The sequence below is a fragment of the Oryzias latipes genome, chromosome 16, assembly GCF_053564925.1.
Source record: "Oryzias latipes strain Hd-rR chromosome 16, Olatipes_Hd-rR_3.1".
Classification (NCBI taxonomy): domain Eukaryota; kingdom Metazoa; phylum Chordata; class Actinopteri; order Beloniformes; family Adrianichthyidae; genus Oryzias; species Oryzias latipes.
Genome location: NC_136252.1, coordinates 1441388 through 1450313, shown reverse-complemented (window position 1 = coordinate 1450313; position 8926 = coordinate 1441388). Strand labels below are relative to the sequence as shown.

General features: G+C 40.2%; 1 long non-coding RNA gene across 2 annotated transcripts in view; it reads right to left on the bottom strand.

Moving 5' to 3' along the window:
* Positions 1–1087: 1087 nt before the first annotated feature.
* Positions 1088–8926, bottom strand: part of LOC144984466 (uncharacterized) — a 237169-nt gene continuing 229330 nt past the window's right edge. The window contains exons 2-3 of one of the 2 annotated variants that reach the window (XR_013648181.1): positions 7278–7918; positions 1088–3086 (exon numbers count right to left, since the gene is read on the bottom strand). This is a non-coding gene — a long non-coding RNA (uncharacterized LOC144984466). Of the gene's footprint in view, positions 7919–8926 lie in introns of both variants that reach the window. The other variant, XR_013648180.1, reaches the window with a different exon arrangement.

The following is an 8926-nucleotide window of genomic DNA, read 5'->3' as shown; positions in this document are numbered from 1 at the left end:
TTAATAAAAGAATATAAAATAAAGAAATAATATGTGGATTTTTACAAAATAACTCAAAATATAAACTCTTGTTGCACAAATAAAAATCACACACTCACAGTGTAGGCAAAACTCTCAATCCCAATTCAGCAAATACGTTTTAAACATATGATAAAGCAGGCAAACCCTTACTTAAATCCTACGTTGCAGACCTGAATCGCTGCTTGGGTTTGTAGAGACCAAAAACTTCACTGTCGCTTTGCTGAACCAGCAAAATATAACAAGGTACCTTGTGCACTTGAGTTTCAATCCCAAACAACTTCTCTTCTTCTCGCGGTGCTCCTGGCCTGGAATGGCCCCCTCCAGTTCACAACTCTGACGCCACGCGCTAGCAGTCACTAATTCCTCGTCTCCCACGTCGGCAGAGGTCCTCTGAGCTTCCTGGATGGCTCAGAGTGCTATCTGGATCTGCTCGTTCGTTCTAGAGTCCGGGAACAGTCCTTTACGAGTTTTTATGGTCAGCCAATCTTGTGGACGGCAACTCAGTCCTCGGCTAAACCTGTTAGCGTCGGCTAATTATGAGGCTAACGTCACGGTAAACAACAGTGACAAGTCCTGAGCAAAGACTTACTGATGATCTACCCACTTTTTCAGCACTCGATCATTAAATGGACCATCTTGTGGATAAACCACGGCACAAACTTATATCATATAGACCTACAGACACATTCATTAGCTGCTCACTCCTTTTCCTGCCAAAACCCGAAGTCTCGTCCGCCCAGCTTCTCTCTTTCCGCTCCCACTCAAAAACTCCTCATGCACGTAACATAACGGCAATCAAATGTAACTACTTACAAAAATTGTTAAAGTACTGCAAATAACATTTCAATCAAAACCCTTCCCAAAGAACAACAAATGAGTTTCAATGGAAAAAAATAAATTAATTGTGACAAAATAAGAACAATTGAATTAACTGTTTTTAACACATTTATTTATTTATGACCCTGGCTACATTCACCTTAATTTTTTAAAATGTGTCCTATTGTCAGATAAATGCATCTAGACATTAAAGAAAAACACAATTATAAACAACAAACCACAACAAGAATCAAGTTTCTCATGCACGAGGGAGAGGAGCAAATGTGTTGGAAAAGGTCCACCACGTTTCTCTTCTCAAAGGTCTGCCCCTCCCTGTGCTGCTTTTATTAAGAACACAAGTGGGAGGTAACAATTCAAGACAAAGACAAAAAGTTCATTAGGGGGTGTCATACAATGACCCCTTTGGTGGATTCTAACTTCAAACAGTATCACTTATCAGCTGAGGACAGTGTGTCGTAAAACCCCCCTGTTCCTGGCTGGGCATGAGAAGCAGATGACCAAACACACAGAACTGTTTTCAGAAGAGGTAAAAAGGTCAATCTGAGTTAACATTTAAAGAAATACATTTAAACAATGATAATAATAAAACAAATTCCTTCACATACTCCCTCCTTTTTATCATTGATAAATGTCAAAATCTCACATCCAATATCACATCACTTTTCAGTTTTCTGTGACATCTTCATTTTCATAACACTTTCAATTTACACTCAGATGAGAAGTTTTTTTCTTTTCTTTTTTTTTTCAAGTAATTTCAATTTCAAAATCATTACAGTCATCTTGTTCTCCCTTTAATAACAAGTTGTATTCTTAAATCATAAGAACACTTTGTACTCCACCATTCACTGCTCTGGAAATCATAGATTGAATACAAGGAAAAATGCACATAGTGAACACACAACATATGATCAGTACCATAAGAGTAGGTGTCACTATTTTTAACAAAAGTTGCCACCAGGAACCAAAAGCAAAACCAGGAGAAGAAATCCCAAGATTGGGGTTTCCTGTCATCCTGCATTGCCTGCTGAATCTTTTCAAGTTGATGTAATGCTTCGGTGATGCTGTGACCTTCATCGGTGTTGTCAGGAATAAATGTACAACAGGTGTCATTTAACATTTTACAAACACCTCCCTCCTGAGCAACCAATAAGTCCAAAACCAATCTGTTCTGTAGAACCATAAGTCTCATGCTTGACATTTCTTCACTATAGCCTTTAAATGCTTTAATTGTAGCGTTCAAAAATAATCAAAAATAAACCTAATCTATAATCAATGGTCTCAATTCTGAAAGTGTTTTTAGCATTTCCCACTCAGGGAAACAATGCCATAGTTACCTTTTCCCCAGTATTCCAGTGTTTATGGTCTCCAGGAACATCTGATCCCCAAATGGAATCATGTGGCTTGACATCAATAAGGTTACGTCTGTAGCGCAGGTGAGGCTCATGGACTGCAGAAACTATGAAAGTGTGACCTGTGACCTTTACAGAAACACAAATCCCACTCCAGTCTCTAGGCAGACTGAGGTAGAGGGCCTGCCCACATAACCAAAACATTTGATCAACCACATAAGTACCATTGTTACCTGGAATTAAATCTGGATTAGATCCAACACAACGTCCTCTGGGGCAGGGAACTGCATGGGAAACCCTGTCATTGATTATCTGGATCAGCCATCGTCGAGAAATGTTTAGTCTGTCCTCGTTGGTGGTTCTTCTTGCAGGTGGATAATGATTCCAAAAGAACCAAATCCTTGTGGTGGCTCCTGTCAGGAATAGCAGGAACAGTAAACAAAATAAACTGTCTCTTAGCCCAGTTGGACACGCCATGGTGGATATGTACCTATCTTCGGGAGGGAGAGGTTACTAGCACATCACCTCCTCAAGTCCTCTAACAGTGTAGGATCCGTGTAGTGCAAAAGAGTTCTGGTGTGCTTTCTTCCCTAAGACTAGGTGGATGTCTCGGCTTCGCTGACGTTGAGACAAGCAGCTTCTATACAGCTGCCTCCCTTTGTAGTCAGACTTCCCCACCTAGCAGTTGGAATTAGCCTCACCCAGATGCTTTTTCTTGCAGTGTGACAGGTGGATCCAAAACGTCCTTTCAGCAATCTTTACAGCTGTTGGTGTAGTCAGCAGGACTTGGAATGGGCCTTCCCGCCGTGGGCTGGACCAACACTTCCTTTTTATGGCCTTCACAAACACCCAGTCACCAACCTGCACTGGTGAAGTGTCCTGTGGAGATAAAAAGGAATCTGGCACTTGATTTGTCCTTTGCACATCTTTAGTGGTAAACATTTTTCTCAAATAATCCACTAAATTTGCATCATCATCTGGAGAATGTTGCTGTGTAGGATCAATGTCTGGTAACCTATAAGAACGTCCATACAACATTTCAAAAGGCGTTAAAGGTTGACCTGCTGTGCGTGTGATACGCATGCTTAGTTGAACTAAGTCTATGCAGTCAGGCCACTGTTTGTCTCTTCCCTGCATTTCTTTAACTTTGATTTGATAGTGCTATTAGTTCTATTAACTAATCCTGCACTCTGTGGGTGATAACTACAATGTCTCTTTAGATCTATCACTTGATTTACAAAATGTGTACCATTATCACAAAAGCCAAAAGTTGGGATCATTCTTTTACAAATAGCTTTAGCTACTGTAATAGCGTCTTGTGTTGCACATGGAAAGATTTCAACCCATTTGGAAAATGCATTAATAATCACTAAACAATATTTCAATCCTTTACTTTTATTCAATTAAATAAAATCCATATGGATTGTATGGAAAGGAAAAGTTCGTTCAGGAAATTTTCCTCTCTTAGGTGTAACATTGCCTTGGGGATTATGACGCATACATGTAACACATTGTTTACAAAAAATTTTTTATAGAGAATAAATCCATAAGTTGTATAATATTTCTCTAATAAGTTCACCATCCCCCCTGTTGAATCATGGCAAAGCCCATGACTCAAAATTGCTGCCCATTTGTACATGGATTTTGGTAAAATAGGTTTTCCTTCTGTGCTGACATAAAGACTTTGTTCCAACTTTGCTCCCTTTTTCAACCATAAATCTTTTTCTTGTTTCGGTGCGCTGTGTTGCATTTCTTTTAAAACATCATCGGTTGCATCTGCAGCCACATCCTCATTTGTGCATATTTCTACATCTTTTGTTGCAGTTTGCTTTTCTGTTGCATCTGCAAAGGCATTTTCTTTAGAAATAGGATCTGTTCTTCCTGTGTGTGTCCCTCACGTTTACATTTTGCCACTTTAGATGGTAACATTACAGCAGTCAATAATTCTTTCAGTAAGTCTACATGCGTTACTGGTTTTCCTGTTGACGTTTTAACCCTGAGTTCTTCCACTGTTGACAAAATAAAATGCACTATAGCAAACGCATATTGGCTATCAGTATAGATTGTAACTGGCTTATCTTTAAACAGTTTGCATGCTTCAGTTAAAGCTGTAAACTCTGCTGATTGTGCTGAGTAATTTCCAGGCAGGGGTCCTGCCTTCAAAACCTTATCTTGAGTTACAACAGCAAAACCCCACTTTGTTTCTGCCTGTTCAAAGTATAAGTCACTTCCTGCACATGTTCTTTCATTTCTTCCCATTTTTGTCGTGAACCTTTAGTACAAGAAATAAATGGAACTGCATCTGCCATTTGTTTCCAATTTGTCACTCTTTCTGTACACATTAAATTTTTTGCTGTCACAGTACAGAAACTAGTTTCATCTTTCCAATAAAAATCATTTATTGTACATTTTTTGAAATCCTAGTTTACTCACTGCTTCATCATATCTCCTGTCAGGGCTAGGAGACTTTTTGCATCTTAACATGACATACAGAATGTCTGAAGACATAAAATCTGCATGGGGTGACACTCTGGCTTTTGCTTTCTCCATTAAGTTTTTTGCAGTCTGTCCAAGATCAGTTTTAGGTAGATCTAAAGTCCAATAATAGTGTGGTTCACCTCTGCCTTCTAGCACACAGATGTCTGTATCGGGGCAACGTCGTGCTTGCATCCCCCCTTCTCTGGTGGGGTAAATTCCTAACTTTAATCTTATCATGACATCTCTCCCTAAAAGATTAAAAGGACAGTTTGGTGCTAAAACCACAGGAATGCTTGTTGTTTCATTAGTGTCAGGATTTTCAAAACAAACTGGTTTACTCAAATGTTTAGTTTCAATTTGACCATCTGCAGATCTCATTTGTATTGTTTTATTTGACTTAGGAAAATCATTGTAATAACTTCTTATCACAGTTCTACAAGCCCCTGAATCACAAAGAAAAACAAACGGTTGTCCCTGAACATAAAGAGTTATTTCTGGCTTTTCCATAAGACAAACTTCAGTGAGATCTAAAAATTCATCACAAATTCGTTGAATTTCTGGTTCAGATTCATTGTTAATCTTGACATTACTTCTACCATCTAGTCAATCTGATTTCTTCCTTTCAGGACAATTTCTCTCAGCCAATGATCTCTCTGTCCACAAATCCAACATCCATCAACCTGCTCTGACCCTCTGTTGCTACTTCCTCTAGACCTTCCTCTAAAATTTTCTTTAAAATTTCCTTTTCCACGACCACAATTTCTTCCTCTGTTCACATTCCTTCCAAAAAACACATCACTACTTTCCTCCTGCCAAAATGTATGTTCACTTTGATTCCTAAATTTCTTTTTATTCACCATCACTTTTTCTGCATGAACAGCAAAATTCCTAAACTGTTGTAGTGCTCCTGTTGGTAGATCAACGTAAAGTTTCCTTATCTAGTCTGCAATCTCTGGTCTCATAGCTTGCAGTAAAACTTGTTTCAGCTGCTGTCTATAGGGACCATCATCATTATCTCTGAGTCCACAATTAGCTTTAAAACTTCTTCAAATCTGACTCTAAAATCAAACACTAATTCTCCATCTTTTTGCTTAGTTTGACCAATCTTTCCATAATCAGGTCTCATTGGAAAGGCTTCTCTAATTCTTTGTCATAAAAGTGTAAGACTTTGAATCAACTCTTAAACTGTTATGTGGAAGAGGTCTGGGTGGATCGTCATCATTCATAGGATTCCTTTACTTTTGCCCAGTCTTCATAGCAGTCATACATGCTTGCTGACATTTAATGCCATTCAGATGATAAGCTCTCTGAACTTCCATCATTTGCCCGTGAGAGATAACTCCCCTCACTGCCTTCCTAACATCCTCTAATGTCCAGGTCCTAAACACAAGAAGTGTAGGCCTCTGGCCATTTTCTCCAGCTCTAGGATTGGGCACTTCAATGATTGGAAATGTCTCTGCAACTTTAGATGACTCTCCAGCTTCTTCCAAACCAACCCCCATAGTTTTACTCCATTCAAGTTTTTTCCCTTTTCCTCCTAACATTATTTTTTCTTTTTCTGGTTTATTTAAATCAGTCACTGGTGGGTTAAAACCCGTCAACAGAGGAGCATTTGTCCCCTGGTAGGGAGGAGGTGAGAAATCAGCTGGTTTCTGCTCTCCCCCCCTTTCATCCTGCTCCTGCTCGGTCTGCAGCCTGCTGCAGCCAGCTGTTGCAGGGGTCTGAGTCTCACATCTGATTTATCTCTAGTTTTACTTTTCTGAATGCCATTCTTTATTTTTCGTTGCTTCATTTAAGCACAGTTTTGCACAAATTAATTCTTCACTATTTTTTTGTTTCTTTTGTATTTTTTATTTTGTTTTTAATTTGTAACCTTTGAACTAATTCAGTACATGCCTGCACTCCAAGATTCCCCTTAAAATCCTAGTTTTTATCCCATTTTACCAAGAATGTAGTTGAACCTGGATGAACCTCTTTCCATATATTTTTAATCTGATGGTAATTCAACTTTTTTATTTGAATTCCCCCATTTTTTATATATATTTTTTTATTTATGTTAGTCACAGAGTGTGATCAGAACCAACAGAGAATTTCTCTCAGGACCGAATTTCACTCCCCGTGCAACAAGCTTCTAGGTCAGACCTGTTGTCTGATCCGGTCACACGTTTAGGGTCCTCCCAGGAGCAAAACCCGTTTTAGACTCTGGGTTCTTTTCACCTAAAGCCTAATGAGATGAAATCTTGTTCTACTCCAACAAGCAGCCTTGTGTTCAAGCAGCCTTGTGTTAACACCGCAAGGTTTCCAGCTGCTCACTGCTTCGAACAAGTTCACTCCTTTCACACATGCACACACATTCACACCAAAAAAAAACCTTTTTTTATTTTATTTTTGTTGTTATTCTAGGCCTTTTAGGGACTTGAACCCTCTTACGCGTTTTAGGCTGCAGGACTCGAACCTACACCTTTATTTAGAATTCTGGACTTTTCCGGGACTCCAAACCCACACGTGTTTTAGGCAACAGGACTTGAACCTGTCCCTCAGAATTCTGGGCCACTTCGGGGACTCGAACCCCTGAAAAAGCGCTTTACTTGCCTTGTCGTTGTGGTCTGACTGGTTAACGAATAACGTCAATCCGGACCCAGGGATCAGACCAGTCGATTGGCCGGCGTAGAATTCACTACGACGGACTTTCCTCCGGAGACCTGGTCTCACGGGCTGTGCACAGACTTCAATCGGCATGATCCTCCCCCAAGGACGCAGATATGTTGTCATCCGGCTCGAATGGACCAAAGAATGTCAGATAAATGCATCTAGACATTAAAGAAAAACACAATTATAAACAACAAACCACAACAAGAATCAAGTTTCTCATGCACGAGGGAGAGGAGCAAATGTGTTGGAAAAGGTCCACCACGTTTCTCTTCTCAAAGGTCTGCCCCTCCCTGTGCTGCTTTTATTAAGAACACAAGTGGGAGGTAACAATTCAAGACAAAGACAAAAAGTTCATTAGGGGGTGTCATACAATGACCCCTTTGGTGGATTCTAACTTCAAACAGTATCACTTATCAGCTGAGGACAGTGTGTCGTAAAACCCCCCTGTTCCTGGCTGGGCATGAGAAGCAGATGACCAAACACACAGAACTGTTTTCAGAAGAGGTAAAAAGGTCAATCTGAGTTAACATTTAAAGAAATACATTTAAACAATGATAATAATAAAACAAATTCCTTCACACCTATGTTACAAGAACAAGTTAAAAACACTAGAAACATTATTTTTATTGGAGTTGGTCTTTACATCATTAACCATGCTTGATTTTGAAAAGTTTTGATTTGTTTCTGCTGTTTTTTTCTTTACAGATTTGTTTATTTTTGTATGACTATAAGATACTCACTTGTATTTTCGAAGTGCTTAAAGGCCTTGCAACATCTGGCACATCTGCAGTCCTTTGCGATTGTTGCTGCTCAGACTTCATCACCAAGCTCACCCACTTCCATCACTACCTTCCATTTCAGCCTCAGGGGATATAAAAAAATGGAAACAGTTAATCTCCTCTGTCTTTGAGGAGGTGTAGGGGGCATTATTTTGGGGGCGCGAAGGGCAGTGAAGCCTCCTGTCAGACTGTGCTCATCATAGCCTGGCAGGCTGTTCCCATCACCCACAACCTTTAGCTGCTTTGACTTGAGTTGGGTCAAGGGTGCTGCTGGAGCCTATTCCAGCTTTCTCAAGGAAAAAGCAGGGTGCATGTTAAACAGGTCCTTAGACCACTTAATAGCCATTATCAAATAGAGTCTAATAGAAATGAACAGAGTGACCCCTGCCCACTTGCATTTCAAAGAGGAAGTATCTGCTGGTTCCAAGAACCCCAAATCCCATAGACTTCTATGAAGAAATAAACAGCTATTACTCAGCCATTATGTCTGTCAGAATAACTATTTTTGCTCTGTTCCCTTTTTAAAAAAATCCATCCATCCATCCATCTTCCTCCACTTATCCTGGTCACGGGGGCAGCAGTCTAAGCAAAGATGCCCAGGCTTCCCTCACCCTGGCCACTTCCTCCGCTGGGGGGACCCCGAGGCGTTCCCAGGCTAGCCGAGAGATGAGCCACCTCAACTGGCTCCTCTCGTTGTGGAGGAGAAGAGGTTCTACTCCGAGCTCTTCGCGGGTGACAGAGCTTCTCACCCAATCTCTAAGGGAGCACCCAGCCACCTTAGATAGTTACGTCGAAATGTTTGACTGATTC